This window comes from Oreochromis aureus, linkage group 13 (assembly GCF_013358895.1).
Source record: "Oreochromis aureus strain Israel breed Guangdong linkage group 13, ZZ_aureus, whole genome shotgun sequence".
Classification (NCBI taxonomy): Eukaryota; Metazoa; Chordata; class Actinopteri; order Cichliformes; family Cichlidae; genus Oreochromis; species Oreochromis aureus.
The window spans coordinates 1,434,892-1,461,991 of NC_052954.1; the positions used below are offsets into that span (position 1 = coordinate 1,434,892).

A 27,100-nucleotide genomic window follows, 5' to 3' on the forward strand; every position below is an offset into this window, starting at 1 on the left:
TGATTCTTTTCAGATGGTTCTCCATTGTTGCAGACAAACAGAAGTTACATGACTTACTCTTAATAGTGTATTTTTTGAAGCTGTATTATAAAACTTTCTCTATGCTGCAAATATATAGTGTAAAGTCTATGTAAAGCACAAAATATTAAAGCATATGTGACAGAGTGTGTTCTGTATATGATGAAGTTTAAGGTCGGTTAAAGATTGTTGAAGTTCAGACCAGTCTTGGCTGGTTTCTCATTCATTTTGTATGTCTGTTACATGTTCATGAATACAGAAACTACTGGAATCTGTCTGCTCAGGTGTGCTCAGTGTGCATGACCATAGAAGGAATAAACAGCCAGAGCTTCTACAAGCTGACGTCATGTGCTGTACCAAGTAGCTGCAGAGACTCGTCTATGTGAACGTTCAGTTGCTGTAACTACCCTCAGGAAACGAGATCATTGGTTATTGTGCTCTGCCTTCACTGAGACAAAGACATGGGGACCATTTGGTTTGCAATTTGCAGCATTTTAACTGTTTTTCAGGTAAGAAATATATATCTTACATATTTATATATTAAATCATATTACATATTTTGCATTTTCAAAATAATTTTATACTGAACATTAGTTCAAATGTTTTATAGGAAAAAAATTCTACTTTCAACTATTTTTAAAAATGGAGGGTAACATTGGGTTTTGGTCAGTGACAGCACAACTCTGCTGCATCACCTCTTTTAGCAACACACTTTTCTATGTTTAATGGGACCAGTTGCTGCAGTTTTAGAAGCCTTTATTTTTCCCATACTGCACTGATAAAGGATTTTAGATCCTCAATAGTTTGCCATGTTTCTCATTTCATTTCTAGTTCTGCTGAATTGAATTTGTCTTGAATTGAAGTGACTGAAAGGTCTAGCCTGCAGACAGTTTTGCTCTAATGAAACCATGCTGTTGAACTGCATGCAGAAACAAATTTGGCATAGTCTTGCTGAAATATGTAAAGCATTCTCTGAAAAATCACTGTGGAGGTGCGTTACAGTTCAGTGCAAGTGTAACTTGGAGTTCAGTTGCACAACAGGCAGGACAGTCCCTCACATTTTTAACTCAAAGAATCCATGATTTCCAAATAGAATTAGAAATTTTGGTTGATTAGATAACAGGACAGAATATGAGCCCAGAAGGTGATGATTAAACACTGCCCTTTTTTCTTAAAATAGACTTCTTCTTTTTTTAATAAACAAATAAGAAACCAACCAACCAAAAAAAAACAAAACAAGCATTACCGTAACTATTGAATGATTCGCGCAACCTTAAAAATTCCAATGGTTCCTGAAAGCAGCGAGGCTGTGCGCGCCGTTGATATTGTCGTCATTACGGTATCCAAATAAGGGTAGACAGGCCGTACCACTGCCGGCATACCACTAGAGAGAGCCAACACACCACAAATGAAGTTTGAAATTCGTTTCAATGGGACCAAAAGATGGAGCCAACACACCACAATATACTCACGCACGTATACCCTTTGACATATTTTTGTGCATGTCTATACAAGTGTCCATTCAGCATCATAAGGTATTAAGACCAGTCAGGCACTGGAAAATCAGGTTAAATGAAAACAGAATGGGAAGGGAATGAATAAGATCCTTTCCCTACATTATTCACAACCCTTTTGCATACTCGAAAACCATTTTGACCAATATCTTTGAAATTTGTCTTTACAGAGTCTTAGAGAAAAGGTCATCCTTTCCATTTCACAAATGTCTTTTACCATGGCTGACCACTCTCCAACCGTTGGTGGGTCCTAGTCCAGCCATCTTCTAGTTATTGCTTTTTTATTTGCTGCCAGGAATATTTTAAAAAGGTATTTGTCTTTCGTATTTATCTCAACTGGTACATTTCCCAAATATATTGTAGCAAAGCAAAACTCAATCTCAAAACCCATTACTTTTTTAATCCTCATTAGTATTTCGGCCCAATAAGATTTAATAACTGGACAATCCCAGAATATATGGTAGTGGTCAGTCATAGTCTTACCACATTGCCTCCAGCAGTTACCGGATTCAGGTTTGCTATTCTGAAGTGTTTTATACTTAGGTGTAATGAAAAATCTCACACTGTTCTTCCAGGAAAATTCCCTCCAAAGAGGGGAGCTAGAGGTAGTTATGTTTATTTTACAAATATTCAACCAATCTTCATACGTAAGTGTAATATCTGCTTCTTTCTCCCATCTGTTCTTAACATACTGGGTGGAGTGGGTCCTGTTTGACTGTAAACATGAGTACAGTTTTGAGATCAGTTTTTTATGTACTTTACCTTTATATGTGTTGACAAACATATCAATGAGGCCCCCCTCCTCAGAATCCTCCCTTGCAACTTTAATATTTTTATTAAAATGGTGTCTCAATTGTAAGTATCTGTAAAAGTCTGTTTTATTTAACCCGTAAGTTTCACTGAGTTGTAGGAAGCTGTCCATGTCTGTTTTGGTTGAGATTTTACAGTATGCTGTAATACCCTTCCAAGTCCATTCTCTAAACACCCCATCCAAATGTGCTGGTGTGAAATCTGTATCATATCCTACCCACCTTAGTATTCGCATTTTCCTTTCTAAATTGAATTTTTACTTTGTTTAGCCCATGTATTTAAGGCTACTTTGGTGCACTCATGCAATTTACACGTGTTTTTTCTGTAGACTTATATCTCCCAGTAAAGACTGTAGAGGTATATCCAATTGAGCAAGTTCCAAATCTTTCCATTTTGCTTCATATCTGTTATCACAGAGTCTAACCAAATACTGAAGCTGTGCCGCATTGCAATAGTCCTCGAGGCTAGGTAAGAATAATCCACCTTGGTCTTTTGGCAACTGTAGCGTTTTAAGTCGTACCCTGGGTTTTTTACTCTGCCAAATAAATTGTGAAATCCTTCTTTTCCACTCATTAAATTGTTTTGTGGGAATTTCAATTGGCAGGGATTGAAAAAGAAACAACAAACGGGGTAAAACATTCATTTTCACAATTTCTATTCTAACATACAGACCAATTGTCAAAGGTGCCCATCTTCCCAAGTCCACTTTTATATTTTGTGTGATGGCATTGTAATTTAAATTATAAATTTCCGTCAAATCCTTTGGTATGATGACTCCAAGATATGTCAACTTGTTAGTATTCCATTTGAAATCATACATTTTACATATGTTTTCTTTTGGTACATAGTTGTAAGTCAGAATTTGGGTTTTGTGTATATTTAATTTGTAGCTCGAGTATTGTCTAAACCGCATCATCAGTTTGGGAAGACTGGAGTCCGGATTTGACAAGGTCAAGGGGAAGTCATCTGCATATAAGCATATTTTATACTCCACTCCTTTAACTTGAATGCCCTCGATTTTCTGGTCTTCTCTAGTACATTGCGCCAGGGGCTCTATAAAAAGTGCAAACAAGGTAGGGCTTAGGGGGCACCCCTGGCGACATCCTCTCTCCAGTGTAATAGTCCTGGACAGATTTCCATTCATTTTAATCCGTGCAGTTCGACAACTGTATAGCGATTTTAAACAGCCTATGATCTGCTCTTTGAATCCAAACTGTTTTAGTACTAAATAAAGAAATTCCCATTGCACCATATCAAAGGCTTTCTCCGCATCCAAACTCAAAGCAACTGATTTAAATTGATTATGACTCATAATATTTATTAGGTATAATGCTCTTCTTACATTATCCTGTGTTTGTCTATATTTTATGAAACCCGTTTGGTCGTGGTCAATCAAGTCAGGAATAACATTTTCCAGTCTTTTTGCGATGACTGAAGTAAATATTCTGTAATCTATACTTAAGACTGAGACAGGTCTATATGAGGTGCACTCTGATCTATCCCTTCCCTCCTTTGGAATCACGGATATGATAGTTTGTTTCCAGGATACTGGAGTCTCTCCTCCCTTCAAGATATAATTAAAACATTTTAACAGCATTGGTGACAAATGGTCCCTATACCGCTTAAACCATTCTGCAGGGAATCCATCTCCTCCTGGCACTTTGTTTGTCTTCAGTCTAGATATAGCTTTATCAAGTTCTGCTTTAGTAACCTCTTTAGTTAGTATTTTGTTTTGTTCTTCTCCTATGGAAGGCAAATCTAGAGACTCCAGAAATCCTTGCACTAGTGATGAATCCATTATTTGGGATTGAGTGTAAAACTCTTTGTAATATAACGCAAAAGATTCTTCTATATCTTCAGGTTTATGGCAATAGGTCTTAGTAAGTGGATTTTTAATTTTTGTAACTGTTCTATCTGTTAATTGTTTGCGCAATTTCTATGCTAATATTTTTTTTGCTTTGGGGCCGTTTTCATAGTAGTTTTGTCTGAGATACTTTAGCTTGACTTCTATTTGTTTATCCAGAATATTGTTTAGCTCCTCCTTAATATTTTTAATTTATTCTAAAATTTTATCATCTTTTGATTCTATATGTGCTTGTTCCAATACTTTTAACTTATTCGACATGATAGTCTGTTGCCTCTCTCCTTCCCTTTTCTTTCTCGCTGACCACATTATTAGTTTTCCTCTGAGCACTGCTTTCGCGGTATCCCACAAGGTACTCGGTGACACTTCACCATTGTCATTAACCTCCAAAAAGTCATTAACTTCTTTTTTAATGAATTCTTCACATTTTCGGTCATTCAGAAGGCTAGTGTTCAGTCTCCATACAACGTTTCTAGGCTTAATATCCAAATGTATCTTTAGGTGTACCGCCGCATGATCAGAAACGTCTCTGGGTCCAGTGTTACATTCTATTATCCTCGGTCTTCTTGATTTGGACATAAAAAAATAGTCAATTCTTGAGTAGACACCATGCGGGTGGGAGAAAAATGTATATGCCTTTAAAGAAGGATGAAGTTGTTACGCCCCTAGTCTAGGCGTGTAGGGACGCACATAAAGGTTGGAGGAGAGAGAGACAGATACCCGCCCTGGTTCCCAAGCCAAACATCCAAAACCAGTTGTGCGTAAAAAAAAAGGTGATTTTATTAAAGGTAATGAAGCATAGCTCCAGGGTGAACCCAGGCCAAAATAATAAACAAAACCAACTAAGTCCCACCAAAGAAAACTAACTAAACCCTAAGAAAGAAACAAAACAAACAAATGACAATACTAACCCTCGCTCCCTAACCCGGAAAACAGGAGAAAACTGTTCCAAAGAAAAAGGCGGCTCACCCCTTCCGCTTCAGCCTAGAAGTGCCTAGGCACTAAGTTAATACACTAGGAACGGCTCTCACAGAGCACGCTCACACAAACACACAGCAAGGGTATAGGCTGGAAACCAGGGCCAGGACCGCGTCGGCTGTCAAGCTGCTTGCTCGCTTCTCCCTCTCTCTTCCCGGCGGGAGCTGTCAGAACGGCTTTTTGAACGCGGTCACGTGTGCCACAGTCCAATCAGCTGCTCACTACTCTTCATTAAGGGAGGGACCTGCAAAGAGTCTTAAGCACAGTAAAGAGACAGAACAAAACAGCCCACACAGAGGTCTTATGGCCACAGCCGTAACAGAAGTTCTCTCCACACATCAATCAGCCCAACCTTTAAGCATCTTTCTTACATAAAGAGATTCCGGATTCTGCTTTTTTAATAAGTTTGAGGAGTCCAAGGTAGGGTGTAATTGTACATTCCAGTCTCCACCACATATCAGGACACCTGATGTCTCCGTAACAATTAAATCAAATATGGTCCTTATTAACGATTTGTCCTGTCCAGGAAGTCTGTAAATATTAAGTAGCGTCACTACTTTAGAGTCTAGGATTCCTTTTACCAAAATGTATCGTCCTTCCTTATCTGCAATTTGTGAGGACGACTGGAAAGAGATTTTATTTGAAATCAGAATTGCAACTCCCCTATTGGTTCCCTTTGTATTTGATGAATAAAATATGTTTTTAAATCCGGGGCACTTAAGTTTTTCATGCCCCTTTTTGGTTAGGTGGGTCTCCTGCCAAAAAATTATATGATGGCCTTTGTTTTTCATTTTAGCAAAGAGCTTACCTCTTTTAACTGGGTTTTGTAACCCATTAACATTAAGGGTTACTAAACTATACTGTTGAAATGACATGTCTTGTATAAGTCAAAGCATTTACCTTGTAAGACCTGGGTGATAAAACAAAACAACAACAACAACAACAACAACAACAAACAAACAAAAAAAAAACAACCCACACACAACATACATTTGTCAAAATTTGAAACTTGAAATTTAACTAAAACAGAACAAATGAGAGAACTGTGGTTTCTACTCAAAAACAGAATTCCCCAAAAACCTTTTGGAGAGGAAAGCTCTCGTTTCACGAGGGGCCTCTCCTGTGTAAAGTGACATCTCCCGAGGTTATGCATAAACAAAATACCACAAAATAATAAGTAATCAAACAATCAAACTAACCAGGAAAATACGCTCCCAGAGCAGTGTCTTAACTCTAAGTACTCTAAGGCAGACATTTAACTTTCAGTATATATTTGGATGTAAAATGAAACCTAAACGTTTACCCTAAATTATATTCAGTGTAAAGCTGAAGTGTCAATCCTTACTCAGGAAAAGTCAAATCGGTAAAGAAACTGAATTTCTCAAGTATTCAGGACATGATCAAACTGTGTCTGGTTCATGCCTGGAGCATCATCTTCCCTCTCTCTTGACGTGCATCACGGTTCCGGTGTCCCGCTGTCTCCCAGGAAAGGTTCTTCAGCTTTTCCCGTGTTGCATCCGTGGATTGGGTCTGTTCTCCCGCGAAGCTCAGAACCTTCCTTTTCTTCAAATCCTCCGTGGCCTCCGCTGCGCTGTCATAAGTTACGGTCCCGTCACTGAAGAAGACACGGAGTTTAGCTGGTGCGGGGGTCTGGAAGCGAATTCCTTTTTCTTTAAGGACTTTCCTGATGGGGGCGTAAGCCTTTCTTTTCCGTTGAATTTCAGTCGGATAGTCCTGGTCAAAGTAGATTCTCACTCCGTTCAAAACGACCTCTTTCTTTTTCCAAGCAGAGCACCAGTTCTTTAATTCTGTACTCCAGAAAGCGAATCACTATTGACCGGGGGCTGGCCTTCGGCGGTGGCTTCGGGCCGAGAGCTCTATGACATCTTTGCATTCCCAGCTCAGTATCACTTAGGGACAGCTCCGATTTAATAAACATTTCCAAGAACTCCCGTAGATTGTCCCCCTCTGTGTCTTCTGGGATTCCATAAACACGAATGTTGTTTCTTCGTGATCGGGCTTCCAGGTCTGTCAGTTTAGCTTGTATATTTTCTTGTGCTTGGATAGGTTGCCTCGTTAGCCGCGGTAGCCCACTCCTCCACCTCCTCCACCCTCCCTTCTGCCCCATCCACTCTACTTGTCGTGTCTTTTAAGTCTCTGGCAATTTCGTTTAATTTGTTATCAATATCTTTTCTGGAACACGTAAGTTCCGTGGAGAAGGTGTCTTTGAAATCTTTCAGGTCTGGTTTCATGTCCAACCTGGTAGCTTTTAGCTCTTCGTGGATAGTGCGGATGCTAGCTTGCAGGTCATCCATACTCTCGTCGCTATCGTCATCTGTGTCTTTTCCCGTTTTCATTGGTGTCTTGCCTCTCTGTTTATGACCAGTTTTCCCCTCCATTAGTGTGAAATGCTGTCAGAGTAATAATTCGAGTAAATTTGGGGAGTTATGGTTAGTGAGTCTCCGTACCGGAAACCCCCAGTTTTATCTGAATTTAAAAGCAGAAAGTTAGAGGTCATCCAGGTCTTTATGTCTTTAAGACATTCCTGCAGTTTAACTAATTGGTGTGTGTTACCTGTCTTCATGGACAGAGTTGGGTGTCATCTCCATAGCATTCTGATGATACTGCCTAAGGGAAGCGTGTATTAAGTAAACAGAATTGGTCCTAGCACTGAACCCTGTGGAACTCCATAATTAACCTCAGTGTGTGAAGAGGACTCTCCATTTACATGAACAAATTGGAGTCCTGGCACAGTCCTGCCCTGTGCCTACACCAGAGAAGTCCTACTTATGAACATTGTTTTGTTTTTTTTTCTAATTTGCTGGGAACTAGAAAGTAACAGCACTAACAAGTCTTTTTTCTTGCTTGGTGATACTTTTGAAAACTCTGTAATGTCTCTGGTGATCTATCTACAAATGTATGCACAAGTAATTGTTTAAAGGAATCTGAATCATTCGTGGCAACCTTTAAAATGCTGTTTCTTCTGTCCTAGCCTCCAAATTTAGTGACTGCTGAGGAGCCAGCATGTGTACCTGGATTTCAGTCAGATCAGCTCACTTTCAGTGTGACGAGAAACTACCTGACACGAGGCACGGTACTGGGCAAAGGTAATAACAGAAAATGGTTGTATATTGATTAGTAGTGGTTAAAGTTGCAGTTAGTAAGGATTTGTTTCTGAGAGGCCTTCAACAGGTTAAAAGCAAATAGCACATTTCAAGTAGCTGAGAATTTCATGGCTGAAATTTTCACTTAATCAAGCACATTTTTCACCAGTGATAGAAAACTATTGCACCTGGAGCTCCTGGGTTTGTACCACAAGACCATCTTGCTGTGAGCCAAAGTTTTAACCACTACGTCACCATACCAAAAATATATGAATCAAATATTTGTTTGTCATGCACAGCTACAATGATGACAAAACATCTCACATCACATGTGCACACTTCACCAAACCTGAAGCTGAAATTGGTTTCAAAGCAGCTTGCAGATATGCAGGTTAAACCAGATAACATACTCATAGAGTAGCTGAACTAATACCAGGCATGATATCAGCTAATACCAATTTTACTGCAGCTTTGATACATGAGTCTTCATAGAGCTAATAAGCATAAGATATTTCTTAACTTCTATTTGATTTTGATTTTTCATGACTTCCGTTCTTATGCATTTAAGACATGCCACTTATTTTTCTGTCTCTTCATGAACTGCAGTAATTAAAAAATAACTACTCTGTCTGTTCTCAGTGGGCTTCACTGACTGCACAGATCGCACAAGATTTCTGTTTGACACCTCTGACAAACGTTTTGTAGTAAAGACCGATGGTGTACTGATGGTGAGTGCAGATTCAAAGACTTCCTTGGTACTGTTTTGTGGGTAAACAGAACATAGTAAACATTTGAATGTACTGCAACAATATATAACTGACAATCTTAGATGAATAGTGTCTGTGGGATTTTTCCAAGTGTTTCTAGCTCTGAGGATATTTTAGCTTTTGCTGACATGAAACCTCCTGAAATGTTGCAACATATTTGAAAAGGAGCAAAAGTTTCTTCGACGACTGAGCACTGTATCATAGACTGCTAACAAACATCACTGAATTTTACTTTGACAAAGTCTGAATGTTTGTCACATTTTAGCTTCTTTAAAAATCTTTAACATAATTTGTTTTCTTCCAGGTAAAGAGACCAGTTTTTCTTCATGAAGGACACCATGACTTCTTCATCCACTCCTGGGACTCACAAGGCCGCAAACTGACCATTCCTGTCAGTGTGAGCATGGTGAGCATCACTGTATTAAAGTGGGCTCAGCAGTAAGATTAGACACAAAAGGCAAACGAATGGTTCTTCTTCTCAAAATAATTCTTTTTAAAGAAAATATCCCACTTACATCGTACTGTTCTTTATTTAGAGCATGAAACCTCAAGTACCTTTTTAATGATTTTGGATAAAAAACCAAGGCTCTGGACACAAAGACCTGTTTCTCTTTAACACTGTGTGGCTGCACATGTAAGGGTTGGTTACATTTAGTTAGTGGGTTTCAGAGCTACTCTTGTTGTTACAGCCACCTTCGACAGTCAACATAATCCTAGTACATCCAATGTATCTCATCCTCCTCATTACACTTGATCCATTTCTGGAAGTGTTCTTCTATCAAATAAAATGTCTGCTTGTTTTCCCAGAATGCAGCTGATGCTCAGGTGCCTGTTCTGCAGTTTCCCGAGCCTGGTGAAGGACTGAGGAGGAGGAAGAGAGAATGGGTTATTCCTCCATTAAGTTTTCCTGAGAATCGGAGAGGAACCTATCCCTTAAAAGTAGTAAGGGAACCTCAATTATCTTGTGACAAAAAGTTGATTCTAAAGCATATTTCAATTTTTTGTTTTCGCCACAGGATCTTTTCCATTTGGTTTTCTTTACAGTTGTCACGGCTGCCAGGGCGAGCCGTGAGGTGTTGTGAGAATGAGAACCCAAAATGCAGGCAATAGACTGATGATATGAGTGACGTTTATTTACAAAGTGGCGGAGTGACAAAACAGGCAATGAGGCATGAGAAACTACTGAAGAAACCTAAACTGGGCAAAATAAGAGCAAACCTGAAATAATGAGAAAATGGGGTGAAGGGCAGAGAGACACAGACCGGAGAACCAAAACACCATGAAACGCAGACGAGCCGACAAAGAGCACAGACCGACACCCACTAGATATACACACACACAAGGAGACCAGGTAATGACACACAGGTGGGAAGCACAGCTGATCCTAATACACAAGACGACCGGAGGATACAAGCTGAACACAGTGACAACAGACACAGACCTTCAAAATAAAACAGGAAATCCACAACACGAACTCAGGGACACGAACAGGGCACAAGGGGAGGACACAGGATACCAAAATCAGAATCAACTAGAACAGAAGACAATAATCATACTAAACACAAAACGCTGGGTCAAACGACCCAGGACCGTGACAACAGTGGGTATACTCTGTTAGGGTTCAATGTTGAGAGAAGGAATCCATAAATAACCACAGATCCAGGCGTGTGCAATTTAGACGGCATTTTAATGAACACATGTGTGAGTTCAACAACCCAATCAGTATTGAACTGTCTTTACCATATTCAGACAAGGGTTTTATGGGGTTAAGATAGTACAGCCCCCTTTTCTGTTGCTAGGCAGATTTAAACAAAGCATACGTCACTCCAAAACCACAATGACTCTTAACATAGTCTAAAACAGAACATCTTCTTCGGGTCGACGCCAAGCGCTTCCTGTCTCCATCCTGCCCAGGCTTATCTTCCTGGAACATCAGGTGCACTTCCTGTACAAAATGTCACTCATGCACAACTTTGCAGTCATAAACTCTTACCTACTAAATGAGTCTATCTGTGTGTGCGTACACGTGCGAGGGCGCGTGCATGCTGTGTACTGCGTACGTGTCATGACCTCTCTCACTATATGTGTCTGTATGTGTATGTCTCGCCCTTAAATGCTCTCACATCTCACCCGTTACACTTCTGACCTTTCACCAGAACAGAGGCTCATCCTTACATATAATAACCTAACTGGAACTATATATGTAATCTACTGAATAAATGTTTTACTCAAAAGCCTCTACTAAAAGCTTAAATCAAAGATAAATGCATAATAAACACCCTACTCTTTGGCTTGCACTCACTCTGCTTTCGGTTTCACTTCTGCAAAACCTGCAACTTCAAAGACATATAACTTCCTGTCTTCTTTTAGCACAGAGTTACTCTTTCACCCTGCAGTCTGCATAAACATTAACATTATAGATTCAACTCCACAGTTTAAAGTGGTTCTTTCTGAACCTGTAATAAAGACTAATATGATACCAATATATTTGAACATTTGAATGCAATATCAATACCTCTTGTATCAATACTTCTTGTATACATATGCTTGCTATATGTTTATGATGCAACAGTAATGACAGTAATACCAATAATAACAAAATAATAAATCAAAATGACAAAACATACTACTCCCTTCTCCACACTTCCTCTCTTGACCTCTGGATAACATCCAGAGGTCACCAAAACAAAGAAAAGCATGACCGAAACTAATAATTCACGGAGTAGATCCTAGTCTAAGACTAGATTCACCTTAACTGTAGTGGATAAAAACCTTCTCCCTACTATGCTCTAACTTACTCTGTTCCTCAAGTGCTCTCTTTATTCAAACTCGATTCAACCTAATATTACACAAAACATGAACCTAATTGCGTATTTGTATTCGTAACATTACTCAGCCTTTGTAAAACTCTTAAAGCACTGCTTGCACGTCTCTGCAGGCTTCCTGTTGGTTCCTTATCTGATCACCAACATCCTATGCACAAAACTGTCACTGCTGCTGCAGGCGCCTCTCATCTAAAGTCACCTATCACAAGAAAACTACTTATTCTACTAAAGGATCAAAGGAAAACAACCATTTTAATCAACTAAGTATAAATAAATTTCATCATAGCTAAAAGCTCCCTAAAAACAGCTTCTGTGTGTTGACACTAACTTCATTTTAAAACTCACATTTCCTGTGTTATAACCTGTTTTGGTATACCATTTTATTTCATTTTTGCTGCTCTTAATGTAATGATACATTCTAATTTATACTTTCTCAGACTTAAGCAAAATATATAAGCTTTCTCCCTTTGCTTCTGTTTTTAAACAAAAACTTGGTCACTTCAACAAGCATTTGTTATTCTGTAACTGCATTTTATGTAATAAGACTAATTTAGAGCTGCATGTGTTATCTCAATATTTTACATGTCACACAGTTTTAGTTACAACCAAACTCCTATTCAGTTCCTCTCTTCTGTCACTTGTTACAGGGCCAGCTCAAATTCAGTTAAGAGCTAAATGAATTTCAGGCCCTAGGCCTCAAATCCATACTATCCTGTGTGTGGATGAACTCTATATGTCTGTAAGCGTGTGCAATCCTTCAATAACTCAGGTCCTTCTCACAGTAGATTGGCTAATCATAACGTTAACCAAAAGTTTGTGACCCTCAAGAGACGACTCTCTGAGCCACAACTCCGTTAAAGGCACAAAAATGCAATGTGTATGAAAAATCATTTCTACATATATAATCTCCAATATTATTCATTTGAGTCAGCGAGACTTTTAACATCCTCATAAAAAGCTCTCCTCTACCCTAGAAATAAATCTATTTACTATCTGTTTCTAAAGCCTACATTATAACCACATTCTAACATTATGTCACTGTGACAACTTATCCTAAAAATCAAAAAGAAATCCCACATTTTCTACTCATCAAATGTTCACTATTTTCCCCAAAGCATATCCTTTATTCCCACAATTTCCCTCTAAATTTGGTGTACAACTTCTTATTAACACCAGCAATTTATCTTCTAAACAGAATTCAGTTCATTTTACCCCTTTCTTTAGAATTAACAATCTCTGCCTCAGTTTTACCATATCTAAATTATCAAACAACCCCAATCGTTATAAAATCCTAGTAAAACCCATTTCAAATTAAACAAATTAAATCTTAAACCCCTCTCTTTTTTGACACATCTCATGTGGCAAAAAACTCAAAATGCTCCACCCAAGCTTAACCAATTAAAAGGAGAAAAGGTTAGTCATATCATATCATTTCTCAGAACACTTCAGCCATCCTCCTCTCCGGTATTTTGCTCCAGCCCTGAAAACCTGTGTTTAAGGAACAAAATCAATTTAATCATCATGTCAAATCTTCTCAAACTCGTTGCTCCATCGAACTCTGGATCCTTGGAACTTCCTGGAAACAAAACCTTTGCTCAACTCTCCCCCTCTATGATCCAATCTGTGTCATGACAAAAACAAACTTAAACAAAACAGTTATTAATCATGAGTTACCTCAGTTAATGGTAACTTGAATCTCATCAAACAATGTTTCCCTTTTAGCATTTTGCATTCTCCCAACAATATAATGTAATCCCATAATCTAACCCCAGTAAAAAGAAATTTTCTCCAAACATACATCAGCAACCCAAAATCAGCATCCCCAGATTTAAGTCTCCCACTTGTCCTGCTTATGGCAAAAGCAAAACAAAGCATCCCCTTTCTTTTCCTCACATGATAAATTTGTCCACATTTATTCATCCCCACCTTAGTCTAGTCACTCACATTCACTCACATGCATTCACACATGATATTTTTTGCTGATCTGCAGCCTTCTGCGCACGTCATCAGATGCTCCACATCAGCAAAATGAGCTCAATCATTTGTTTTATTTCGTTTTCCTTTTTAGGAAAATAGTTCGCTATATTTTTGACTGGATTGACTCGCTGCAATCCTTACTTGGTAATTTGTCCGCGCCGTCAGTTCACTCTCTTCCAGGCCTGCTTAGAACAAAAATGAAAAAAGAGAGCTGATTATTAGCTCATCAAAGTACCAAACAAAATCACCTGACAGGTTTTTCCTAAGTGCACTGTTACAAAAACTATGGGCCCTTTTAGACATGTCCATGTTTATCAAAACTCCCTCTATTAAAATGAAAAACAACAGCCCCAAAAAATCTTAAACAATCTTAAATTTCACCCATTCAATGCACTGAAAACCTCGTCAAAAGATCAAAGACCGTTTGCACAATGTCTCCCTTCCTCACTTTGCCATGTGTTCATTCAGCATAAGATCTAAACCGATTTCAACAACGTACCCTCACTAAATTATAAATTTCCTGTCCAAATCTGCCCCTCTGAACAGACCTGACCACCGTAATCAAATATCCTGATACTTTACCAGTATATATTTCGCCGAATAATCTTCAACAGCCACCGCTCTCTCTTGAACTGAAAGCCTCCGACACACACACGACAGGAAGTGTCTCTGCTCCAGCTAATTTGCATAGACTCACAGCTCAACAGCCAACTTGACAAGAGAAATACATGTTTAAACCTTATCACATTATTGAATTATTTTCATTTTCTTTCTATAATAATCACTTGCTTTAATCACTCAGTACAAAGGCACTCCTAAGTCACTCTTTTTAAAACTGCTTTAATACTTTTCTTGTGTTTTTCCATCTATTTTAAATCTTTCCATCAATTTTATTAACCATTCACACCATTCTCTCACTCATACAAGCAGCAAGCAGATCTTCATTGCATATGCTTATGTTCTTAGCCAGGTTTTCAATCAATGTCTCTATGCATTAAGCTTTGATTAGACAAGCTTCAGGAGCTTGTCTTTGTAAGATCAATGCATTTTCTGTTTGTGTGTGTATGTGTATGTGTTATTTTGCATCTATGGCTTCACAGTCTCCCAGACACTTCCCAATTCTCCAGTTAAGCAGTCAGTTTTCTTTTTTCCTCGAATTACTAACCCTCTGTTTTAATTCCCCACCTTAAATGACAGCCCTCCTGGTCTTCAGCCAGGTGTTAGGGCTTATTTTCCAGGTTCATGGACACATGATTCTGTGAGCAATTCAACCAGAAACTTGCCTTAACTTATCCATTGCTGTTAACCTCTAACTTTCTTCCGACTGCTGGATCTGGAGACTTGGTCCAAGTCTGCTTTACTCCTGAAAATAACAAAACTAAGACATTTTCATTATTATCACAAGTGGTTAAATAACCCATTTCTCTATCTCTGGTCAGAAATACCAATTATGCCATGCATGTAAGCGTGTTCTTCCTTGCATTTTATGTTAATTGAGTGTAAACTGCTTCTTCATTGAATTAATTCATTGAGTTCTTCGTTGCATTTCTATGTATTCATGTTAATGTACTCTACGTGTAAGCTGTTTCTTCATTGCATCTTAAATTATAATCAGTTTTACTTCATGCATTTTCACTGAGGTTTAGATTCAAACTATCTCACTTCTGATTCATTTCAAAAATAATCTCACATGTAACAACTTGTGTATGTGTGTTTTCAATTCATTAAGGTAATGACAATTATTTTCTTTCATTATTCTTACCTTTTCTAATGTTTACCTCTTTGTTATGCTGCGGTGGACATCCCTAAACAATTCATGAGTTCAGGCTTCAATTTTCAATCCAAACATATCCTGTATTCTCGCAATTAAACTCGTCCAACTTCATCTCTCACCGGTCTCTTTTTCATTCACAATGTCCTGTTCGGGCTTCAAAGCTCCAGCAAACACAGTCTCAACTCAGCTGTTGTCTTCTTCTCTGTTTCTTTACAGTCTTTCTTTTAGGTTAAGTCCCAGCATGGCAAAATATCACTCAATGTCCAGTGCTCTTCCACAATTCTTTATCCCACTGTTCAACTGCCCAGCCTGTATTTTCACAGTACATGTTGCATTAGTCTTACATGCTGCTGCTGGTCATCAGTCGTCATCAGTGTTACTGGATCAGTGGCACTGCCGTTTGCCTGCTGTATTCAAGTCCACGATGTTCTGTCGGTCTTCATCAGGCGATTGACTGTCCTTTAAGCTTCTTCTCAGGGTCAAGGACAAAGTGAGAGATCAAGCTGCACAATTTCGAGCCAAAGCCTGGCTTATTCTCCCAATTCTGTTAATCTATTGTTCTGGTGCTGCACTCAAGGTTCCAAAGTTGAGAGACGTCCACCTGTATTGGCACACTAAAGCATACAATTAGTATTATATTCATTTTTTCTTAAAGGCTTCATTTGCTTCCTGTGCCTAGAGGTAACTCATCTGTCTCTCTGTGTTCTTTCTGTACACACTCAGTTCCTTTTATGGGCATGCAGAGTTCCTGTTCACTATTTCCTGTTCTCTGCAGAGTCTGTCTCTCTTTATATTTATAGTCTAAAAACCCTCTTTAATTCTACTAAATCTTGATCTAAAAAACAATACACCTTCATTTCACTCACACACATTTAAATAGAGCTCTTTCACACATCAGAACAACTAACACTTCTCCACACACATCACCCTTCACCCTTCTTTAGATCAGTTTGTAGTGTATACACTTATATGTTTTCCATCAGAAAAAATAAACTCAATTTCTCATAACCTCACTCACGCGTTTCTTGAATTAAAGCACTTGCAAACTTTAAACATCCTATTTTACATCACAAAAGAAATATATTTCCCACTCCTTTATTTCATACACACTTTTAAATGTTCTAACCTCTTTCAGACGCCATGAGTCGTCTCACACACCCTGCCTTTTCTCTCACTCAGAGTCACTCCAATCAAATACTGACAGCATTCACACAGTTAAAATCACACAAAATACGCTTTCATACGAGTATTTTGGACATGCCTTCCATGATCAGAAAGAGCAAGTCAAAAGAAAAAAGAAAAAGAAAACTGAAACCTCTCATCGTCCTCACAGCTTCTCCCCACACACACATAACTGAAAAATAAAACACCCCAGCATTTATGGCTCACGAAATATACATCTATCAAAATTCAGTCATTTACTATACATCCACACTAATATATTCACACTGTATTTATACTCTCGTGATAAGCAAAACCAACCTCTTATATACAGGCCGTTAGCAAAATTGGCAAACAATAGTCATAAAGCTCAATACTCTCGAAACTGAAACCACCCTCTCTGCGCATCACCGCTGCTCATTTGCATTTACACACACCATCAGTGCACATCCGGCTGTGCATTGCTGACACAGAGACTGATCTTACTCATAGATCTCATATTTTATATTACACAGACACGTCTTATTAATTACAACTGCACAGATTTTTCTAGGCCTCTTAAACCTATATAATTTCGACAAATTTAATAATAACGGTCCAACCGATCAAGTCCCTGACTTTTTTGCGACCAATTTTAGCCAGTACTCCGTCCCTGACGGTGGCCCGATTGCTAATGCCCTAACCAAATTTATCGTAGCCAAAAAAGCGCAAAATAGGAGACTCTAACTCCTAGCAATTTCGGAGGTTCCCAAGTTCTCCCCCGCTGTCGACGGTACTATCCCTACTCTTCAGGGTAGGTCGAGGGTCAGCGTCCTGCCCAAGCGCAAGCGTTACCAAGGAGAAAAGTGCGCTTCTTAAGGGTCCCAGACTCCTCGTCCTAAAGTAATTTAGAATAATTTGAAACAACAATCTACACCCAAAACAGGATTAAGATTAAGGACAACCCTCAACAGTTTTGGAGATTCCCAAGTCCTCCTCGAATGTTGCCCGAAACTATCCCTAGTCACAGCTAGGTGAAGGATAGATTTCTCTATCCAGCAGGGAGCGTCACCTCCGAGAAAGTTCTTAAGGGTTGCATAACCAATTGGGCTCCAACCCACAAAATGACCAAATTCCCTACCACACTAAATTAGCAGCTCCAACTGCTTTAATTCTCTTTTCATTCCTTTATTCTCATTACTCAGTACTGTCACTTATACTTCATTATCATTACTTCAACCGGTAAACTTCATGAAAACTTCACCAAAATTAAAAAACAGACATTCACCAGTAATTACAGTGACCAGGCTTTTAATTTGACATGCCCAATGTGACACCTTTTGGAAATATATTTCAACAGGCAGTGTCTTACCTTTAAATGCCCCGGGGAATGCCTGCTCACTTTCACCACTGATTACCGTCTGCCCGTCCAATTACCACGGACCCCGGATCTCTCAAAGTTCCTCCATCTCTCTCACCGGACGAAGCCCCTAAATGTTAGGGTTCAATGTTGAGAGAAGGAATCCATAAATAACCACAGATCCAGGCGTGTGCAATTTAGACGGCATTTTAATGAACACATGTGTGAGTTCAACAACCCAATCAGTATTGAACTGTCTTTACCATATTCAGACAAGGGTTTTATGGGGTTAAGATAGTACAGCCCCCTTTTCTGTTGCTAGGCAGATTTAAACAAAGCATACGTCACTCCAAAACCACAATGACTCTTAACATAGTCTAAAACAGAACATCTTCTTCGGGTCGACGCCAAGCGCTTCCTGTCTCCATCCTGCCCAGGCTTATCTGCTTATCTCCTGGAACATCAGGTGCACTTCCTGTACAAAATGTCACTCATGCACAACTTTGCAGTCATAAACTCTTACCTACTAAATGAGTCTATCTGTGTGTGCGTACATCGTGCGAGGGCGTGCATGCTGTGTACTGCGTGCGTGTCATGACCTCTCTCACTATATGTGTCTGTATGTGTATGTCTCGCCCTTAAATGCTCTCACATCTCACCCGTTACACTTCTGACCTTTCACCAGAACAGAGGCTCATCCTTACATATAATAACCTAACTGGAACTATATATGTAATCTACTGAATAAATGTTTTACTCAAAAGCCTCTACTAAAAGCTTAAATCAAAGATAAATGCATAATAAACACCCTACTCTTTGGCTTGCACTCACTCTGCTTTCGGTTTCACTTCTGCAAAACCTGCAACTTCAAAGACATATAACTTCCTGTCTTCTTTTAGCACAGAGTTACTCTTTCACCCTGCAGTCTGCATAAACATTAACATTATAGATTCAACTCCACAGTTTAAAGTGGTTCTTTCTGAACCTGTAATAAAGACTAATATGATACCAATATATTTGAACATTTGAATGCAATATCAATACCTCTTGTATCAATACTTCTTGTATACATATGCTTGCTATATGTTTATGATGCAACAGTAATGACAGTAATACCAATAATAACAAAATAATAAATCAAAATGACAAAACATACTACTCCCTTCTCCACAACTCCTTTTCACATTTCCTGTAGCTGTCATTTTCAAATGCCACTTGAAAGCAACACGGTTAGGCAATCATTAAAATACTGTTTTGAAAAGAACAACTGTAAAATGCTCGTGTGTGTGATTGTACCAGTTAAAACGTGGCTGTGCACAATGGGCAGATCATTTGTTCCAAGACCATCCACATAAATGTAAAACAAAATTATAAAAAACAACAACAACAACAACAGAGAACAGATTTTGACAAAAATAGAACCACTAACCTGCAGTTACTCATGTCTCCAGAAATACACCAGCCAGGTTTGGTTGTTGAAATAAGCAGCAGTCAGAGAGATTTCATTGATTATTAGTTAGATGATCAGTAAGAGAGCAAACTGTCCCATGTGTGCCACAACAAAACTCAGTAATAAGATTTGTTTTTCTTCTCAAATAATTCCTTATTCAGAGATCACAAGATGACTGATTGAATGATCCTGTTGCACACTTAGAGTAAAAGAAACAGAAACCAGTGTGGCTTTGTGCGTCTGCCTTTACTGTATATTCTGCAGCTATATGGACTTAGCACATAGTTACAGGTTTGTACACAGTCTCACACAGCGTTTGTTAGGCACACTGCCTCATGGTGAGTGGCCTGACTTGTTTACTCCCACCAGAGCTGCTCATTTCAGGAGATGCTCCCTCTTGTGGTGTAACAGAGGAATAATTCTCCTCATTGGAGACTGGGGCACACATTATTTTACAACAACTAAAGAAAATAACATATTTGAACAATCAGAACATTTTCACCAAATACAGTATTGTAATTAAAAGATTAAGGGGACTGTCTTGTTTTTCTTACAATCCCGATAACAGCATGTAGAAAATTGTAACCTGCCTTCCACCTCACGCACCTCTTTGCTGTAGCTGTTGTTCTTTTGTTGGAGTCAGGGGTTTAACTCAGTTCTGTTGTATTTTTGTCCAGTTCCGCCGTCCTTGCCAGGAATCAAGGCAAGTACGGTATTACAGCATCACTGGTCCTGGAGCTGATCTGGCTCCTGTTGGTCGTTTCAGAATGGACAGAGAGACGGGCGATCTGTATGTAACACAGCCACTCGACAGAGAGGAAACAGCTCATTACACGGTAAGCATCCTCACTTTGTACCTGATTATTGCATTTTGATCCCCATTGGAAAAGGGTGTTTCGTCTTTTTAAAAAAAACAACATCTTACTTTGTTCCAGCGTTTTGTTAAACAGACAATACTGCGTAGTTGAGAAAAAACAGGTTTTTGATGTGAAATATTCAGTTTGGAGAAGTATTGAGACTCTTCCGTTGGTTTGTTAAACTTTTCCAGCTGGAAAATGCAGATAATTTTGTTTGTTTTGAAATGGAGCATAACGTGACCATTCTGAGAGGCAGAAATAAAATGGTCAAGTAACAAGACGTGTCACCTCACATCATCTAAATGCACTGTAAAGACGTCTCTTCACTCAACAATCAACTCTGCCTTGTTTGTATTGTGTGTAGATTGAACGTGTAGAGATAATTGAATCCGTTTAAAGGTGAATCTGAAACTTTCTAAATGACACATGTTAAACTCTTCTGTCTGTGTAGTTTGAAGTACATACTGTGAGTGATGGAGTGGGACAAGCTGAGGATCCCATGGAGATTATAGTCAATGTGATCGACCAGAACGACAACAAACCTTATTTTACAGGGGAGTACAACGCAAATGTTGCTGAGGCCACGGCCATCGGTATGTATAGAAACCTTATTGCCACTGGACTTCTTATGTAGTTTTCTTTGTTTTTGTTCGTGTTTATAATTGTTATCCATGATGGAGTTTTCACCAAGTCCACTATATTAAATGAATCTCAAGATACCAGAGACTTAAAGACGATCAAAATGACACCTAAAGATCAGAGAATGATTTGGGTTGGAAGGAAATTAGCAGACCTTTTGGATTACGTCTATTTTATTTAGTAAATCTCGTAAATGAAGCAGTGTGAAGACCTTCAGGAACTTCTTTTTTATTTCCTCCACTCCAGGGACTGAGGTGGTTAGGGTTGAGGCCAAAGACGACGATGAGCCAGATAATCTCAACTCAGATCTCCGCTATCGTATTCTGAACCAGGACCCACCGCTGCCCACTGACAACATGTTTGAAATCAACCCAGTTACTGGAAGCATCAGAGTCACTGGTAGAGGATTAGACAGAGAGGTGAGATTTGTTAAACACATTTAAAACACAAGTGTCCTTTTACACCTAAGGGGTGAAAAAACATTTTATAATGAATCAGGATCAATAGTCTGCCTGTCACTGCTGGAAATCGGTCACAAAGAGGGTGCTGCAAAAAACACGTTTTGGTTTTTTGATAGTGAAACTTGACACAGCCTCTAAAGTATAGGTATAGTTTATCTGTCTACATTTCTGGTTTGTGTCATACTTCTGGACACACATTTCATACTTGGCAAATAGTTTGTCAGACAAGTATGTGTCTTCCATGCAGACTACTGGAGATCAGAGCAATCTGTTTTTGGTGCAGCATCATAAAACTCTTTGAGACTGACTTCACAGAGCAACTGCAAACAGCCTCACGCCAAATGGTCAAGGAATACTTTATTTTAAAAAGTTTGGCTACGCCTCTCAAAAGCATCATGTTTGCAAGTGTTTGTCATAAGCAAAATATTAAACAAATTAAACTTCAGCTTTTCAGCAGAATCAGCCTTCATAGATGAAGAGCTTTCGTCAGTCTGAAGGCTGTGTTACAGTCTGTAAACTGATGTCAGTGTCTCTTCCTTCCTGTTGATGAGCTGATCTACCTTAACAGTCCTCGTATCTTAACAGAAATATCCACAGTACACTCTGACAGTACAAGCAGCAGATCTGGCGGGAGAAGGGTTAACTGGACAAACAAAAGTCATCCTCACAGTGACGGACAGCAATGACAACGCTCCAGTCTTCACTCAGAGCTTAGTAAGTATGAAGTAACTGGAAACTTCCTGTTTAACAGAGTGAAAAGACAGCAGTTAAAGCAGAACACATTCAGTCTGTATCTAACTGCATTACTAATGTTGCACTCACACATACTGACACAGCGAAAACCCACAATGTGTTTATGTTCATGACAAAATTACATTTACATACATACAAAATGATCTTCCAATAAATGGCAAAGATTTTATTGAATCCAAATCTCTCAAAACAAACAGCAAGGAAACTCTTAACAAGCAACGGTGCTCAGTGATGCTCAGATGTATTTAAAGTCTCTGAATGATAGCTTCTTCTCACTCTGGGTCACGGTTGCCATAAATTGTGAGTTGTGGCTTTTTGTGCCAAAAGACACAAAACAATGATTTACTGCACAGTTATAGACTTGCATTAAGTAATGAACCTAATATAATGACACAGACTACAAAATGAGGCTGTTATTCTCTATTCCTAGTGAGGAGTCTTTAGATCGGTTTTAACTGCTGTGATTTCTGACTCGTCCTTTATTTTCTTACAGTATACTGCAACAGTTGATGAAAACAAAAAGGATGTTGAGGTGGTTAGGATGATAGTAACAGATGAGGATGAACCACAAACTCCAGCCTGGAACGCCAAGTTCAAGATCGTCAGTGGTGATCCTGATGGACTTTTCACAGTAAAAACGGGAACTAACAAACAGGAAGGAATCCTTTCTACTGCAAAGGTAGGAAGAAATCAGGAATTCTTGCATAATATTGGGAGATACTTTCATCTATGAATATTTGTGTCATGTGATGGCAGAGTTTTTATGATTTCTTGTAAGCTTATAGAATTTCTGTGCCAACACCCTTATGTTGTGTTTTTGTTTTTTTCTCCCTTCCTTCCTTCCAACCAGGAGCTGGACTTTGAGAGAGCCAGCAAGCTCACTCTGTTGGTTTCAGTGGAGAATGAGATTCCTTTTGCTGGTGCTTCTGTGGTGAATGTGAAGGATGTGAATGAAGCTCCAATATTTGATCCAAAGGAGAAGCTTGTGGTAAAACCAGAGGACCTTGCTGTGGATGAAGTCGTGGTGCAGTACACTGCTTCAGACCCAGACACTGCACGCAAGCAGACAGTCTCGTAAGTCGGGGTTGGGGGGAGAGACTTTCTACTGCTAAAGAAAATGTATCACTGACCTCATAAGTGCTGCAAAAATTCTATTTCTTTCTAAAAATTCACTTTAGTTTGGAGCAAAAACCCTAAGTCAGGTTTTTCCTAAGGGACTAAGGATTAAGTTTGTGGATGAAACCCTAAATGGTTAAATCTCACAGATAAATGTCAAGTATTTAGATTCCTTGTTCTGTTTGATGGTCGAAATTGATTCACTGTCCTCATGTTTGGCAGATAAAATTACAGAATACTGTCTATAGCGATAAAACACTGAATAGCTGTCTACCATAGTAGTATATTAGGCTTATAAAATACCCAAATACAGTTAATTATATTGACATTGTCTTAATTTGTAATGTTAAGGTCTTAAAGCATTTTTTAAAAGCCCTTAGTTGTAAAAAGCTCATGAGGTATTGTCACCACCCTACTGGATGGGCGCTGTGGACACCAAAGTTTGTGAATCTGATAACCCAAGAATGAGGCAACTTAGGACATTCAAATTCATACCATAGCTGCATCTACTAGGAGGCTGATGGATAGTACTAGTGGCCACCAGTATTTTTAAATGATGCAAGAACCCTGTAACAGTTAATGTGTTTAATTCTCACATCGTGTATTTAGCCTAAGGAGAAAGCGGAGGATGTCCAAAATCAAATAACACATTGGGCCGTATTGTGAAACATGCTAATTGTAATCATCCTGCCTGCACAGTATTACCATCTTTTCTGTGGCTGTCTTGTACAGGTACAAAATATTGACTGACCCTGCAGGCTGGCTGAACGTGGACAAGGACACAGGCCTTATTAAAGTGAGAAGACTCATGGACAGAGAGGCTCCCTTCGTCACAAACAACAGATACACTGCAACCATTGGTGCATATGATAATGGTAGGTGGTAGTTAAGACTATTACAATTTATAACTTTTAATAAAATTCCCATTCCTGAAAAGTTATGGAAGAACACGTGTTAAAATGGATAAGTTGGGCTAGCCTGTATAATGTCCCTTAAGGTAAAGTTGCAAAACAAGAAATTCTATATTGCACAGACTGATTACTGAATGATGGAATGGAATCTTTTTTCAATATAAATTCCAGCACAAACGGCCTTTCCTGGGACATTCACAACTAATAACATTGCAACCCTTAATTTAAATAATTTAATAATTAGTAATTCAGTAATTAATTTGATCTTAGCCATTAGTTTTAGCCCTCAAATCTTTGTTTTAAAAGCCAAGTGCCAGTTATAAGGATCAGAGGTCTAGAGGAAAGTCTGTGGGCATTACTATGAACTTGGGTTTCTTCAACAAAGTGAAATATCATTTTAATAAATGTTGTTCTCTTGGTGTTCTGTTACCAGATGCTGTCCCAGCTACAGGAACTGGTACCCTGATCATTCAGCTGGAAGATGTCAATGACAATGCTCCTGTCGTTAAGCCGCATGACATTAAGGTGTCTTATTTCCCATCAGCTCAACAGCTGTTTCGTGTTGAACACGTCTAATAGTGTAAAATCTTTCTATGTAAAGTCAATGTATGTATAAGCACAATTTAAAAACGATACAGGTTGACCAAAATGTTCAAATAAATTGAATAAAACAGAGCTTTAAGGTCTGTTAGAACTTCGCTTTTTTAAAAGTTGAGAGTGTGAGGTTAAGAGGGTGCTAATCCGTTTAGACTTAAAAACAAACAGAATTTTGAAGTCATTTCTAAAATGTTCTGGAAGCCGGTGAAAAAGAGCCAACACATGGAAAAAATGGTCTTGTTTACATGTGCCTGTCAGGAGTCGGGCTGCCACATTTTAACAAGTAGACGAGAGAGCAGAGCACGGCTGATTCCAAAATGCTCTGTTGCAGTAATCAAGCATGGATGAAATAAAGGCATGAATTACTTTCTCAAACAGTAAAATATACCGACTTCAGGATGGGATCAATTAAAAAGTGCAGTATGCAGTCATGTGATACAGCATATCAGCATAAAGAAAAGCTTCACTGTGACTTTATTTCCTCAGGTGTGCAACAAGGATCCAGCTCCTCAACTGCTGTCAGTAACAGATAAAGATGGACCAGAATTTGGACCTCCCTACTCAGTGTCTTTACAGGGCATGTCAAAGACCAGCTGGACCGCTAGGATGAATGACTCCAGTATGTACACTGCTAACATGTGACAAGTATAAACTGATAAGATGGCCAGACTTTTAAATATTTTGGTTCAGAAACCAAAATATGTATTTTTCCTGCAAACATGTGATTTGCAAATGTCAGGATTGTTTAGGTCAGACATGATTCAGTGTTCATCACTGAACATTGAGATTGGAGTGATTGGTGCTTGTGTGAGGACATTGTTGCTATACAAGACTTTAACCCCCCAAAAAAAAAAAAACTGTTGCAACATGGCTTTGAAGAGGTGGTAAAGCTTTGCTAAAGTGAGACAAAATAAATCCATGAACACAGAATTATAAAGTAAAATTTCTGCTGTCTTGTTTATTTCAGGAACGGGCATCATCTTGAATTTGGCCACTGAGCTGCCCAGTGAATGGTACAGTGTTATACTGAGAGTGGGAGACAAACATGGCTTGGAGCAGGACAGCATCATCAAAGCTGAAGTGTGTGACTGTAGGGGCGCAGAACTGACATGCTTAGGCCGTACTGTAGGTGGCAGCAACCTGCCCCTTATCCTCGGAATACTTGGAGCCATCCTGCTGCTCGGTGAGTCGCACATCTGTAGTCTCAGGACGGTGCATCTCTTTCCTTTCACAGCTAAGTAGGATTTTGTTGGTTACTGTGTGCTAAACATTGTGCTCTGTGTTCAGCGCTGTTGTTGCTAGTGCTGCTGTTTGCAAAACAGAGGAAAAGAGGAGCCACTCCTGCTGGATGATGGTGTCAGAGACAATGTCTATTACTATGATGAAGAAGGAGGCGGCGAGGACGATCAGGTAAATGGACACCCATTCTGATTACACATTAATCAAAGCTGCACACACACAAATCTCAGGAACAGAAAACCTGAGATTTTCTTTTTGAGATTAAATGTTTAAAAAGGCTGATCAAATTTGTTCCATTTCAGTGATTTGACCCAGGAGCAGACAACGGGCCTAATGCAGTGAGTGGATGAAGAGAGTGGATTGCAGAAGGACAGCAAATTTTTTTATTTTTTAAACATCTGTTTGACCTTCAGCCTGAAGACTAATAACTTGTTACTTATTCTGTTGAATAAGTGCTGAAGCCACAGTGAACACTTCTGTGTAGGTTACTGGGCGACACCTGAGACACTCTGAGGCTCGTCAGTCACACTGGGAAATGTGTTGCTTTATTCTATAGCATTTGTACCGATGGTCTCCATTTGTTTAAAAAGTAAAATTTGAAATGATTAGAATGAAATCCAGGTAGCTTGCATGTGCCACGTCAGCCTTTGACAGTGTGCTCAATGAGTTATGAATACTTTTTAAATTGTTTCCTAGGGATCTGTTCATGTCTTTTATTACAATGATTTGTCAAAAACAAAATCTTTGAGATACTTTGTGAAATTAGCTTTGTTCTTTATAAAATTGTATTAAGCCAACAGTGGATTTGTGTGGTCTCTAATTTCAGTTTAGTACTAACTGCATTAGACTTGCAGTGCAATAAACAGCAGTCACAACAAGCTCCATGTGAGAGAAATTCTTTAATTTCATTGTCACTTCACTGCAGGTGATTGCAGAGAAAGACTGA

The 27,100-nt window shown here is 38.9% G+C and overlaps 1 pseudogene; it reads left to right on the top strand.

Moving 5' to 3' along the window:
* The first annotated feature begins 424 nt into the window (after nt 1–424).
* Nucleotides 425–27,100, top strand: LOC116310431 (annotated as a pseudogene).